This window comes from Astatotilapia calliptera, chromosome 16 (assembly GCF_964374335.1).
Source record: "Astatotilapia calliptera chromosome 16, fAstCal68.1, whole genome shotgun sequence".
NCBI lineage: Eukaryota > Metazoa > Chordata > Actinopteri > Cichliformes > Cichlidae > Astatotilapia > Astatotilapia calliptera.
In genome coordinates, this window is record NC_137437.1 from 5,347,837 (window position 1) to 5,349,170 (window position 1,334).

Consider the following 1,334-nt stretch of genomic DNA (forward strand, 5'->3'; position numbering starts at 1 on the left):
ACAATTTTTTGGTTATCTTACTCATCAGCTTGTTTGTTCACTGTACATGCATACGAACTTCAGTTGCTTATGTGTATAGGACCACTTTGTGTCTTGCATTTATATTTTATATCCCTCTTGCTATAAGATCTGTGTAACCACCAAATTTTCTTATTTGTGGGATAATAAAGGTTTATTCTATTCTATTACCAAGGTGAGCTGACTCTGATGTAATATCTGTCCTGCTGTCCACATCATCCTCCACATGAGAGACCCTGCAAACCCGTCATCGTTCGGCAGGATGTGACACAGAGCAGTGGGCAAACAGACCCAAACATTTCACAGGAAAAGGTTTTCGAGTGGGATCTACGGAAACTTGTTTTCACCATTTTAAAAAAATTCCAACCATAATATTTGGGGTTATTAGCTCACAATTCCTTGTTAGGTGTCTCACAATTTTTACTTAACCCCTAAGTTTTAGCTAGTAAATTGAAATTTTGAAGTCCCTAATTTGACATTTTGATGCCTAGTATTTTTTCATTGGCAGAAAAAGGCTTCCATAACGAGCCCTTGTGTACAGTGCAGGCAGTGTCCCTATTCCACAAATGTAAGAGTGCCTCATTTTCTACAGTGTGAATTTCCAGAGAATAAATGTGATTCATCTGCAGAGCACAAGAAGCTTTAAACAGTTCTGTGGTTCTGAGTACCACAGAGGCCTATAAAAACAAGGCCATGGAAACAGTCACCTAATTTTAAAACCACATCCTTGTTTGCCCTGTTTCACATACATCCAGTAAAGGGCAGATATAGACAATCAAACACCGCCACACCAACATCTAACTGCCTGACTGACTTTGTACTGTAACAGGGGAGAGCACACAGACACAGAGAGAAACACGCAGTCCACACAGAAAGTTCTCGATTCATCCTCTCCCCAGAAACAGGCTAAAAAAGCGCTCAAAGTGCAGCAGGACCATTAAAATCAAAGTTTAGCATAAGTTGAAACACATTTCACGGCTAAAGCTCGACGTTGTGTCAGGCTGACTCCCCGTGCAGCCACAAGAGGGCTCAGTGTGACCGTCATAACACGCAGAAATGTGGGAGACAGACGCACTCAGGCTGCTGGAACCACTTAATGTGACAGAAAACGGAAAAAAAAAATCACACACAACAACAACAATTGCACTTAAAATAAAGATTGTTTTAACAAGAACTAAAAAGGTGCTCCACAGTAATTGGCGTGGAAGAGATCAGTGTATGTGTGAATCACACGAACAGCACGCTCTCCTCCCAAAGATTGCCCAACATGTTAGGACATCATTTGGCTTTCAAAATATCTCCCAAAAAGGAAATTG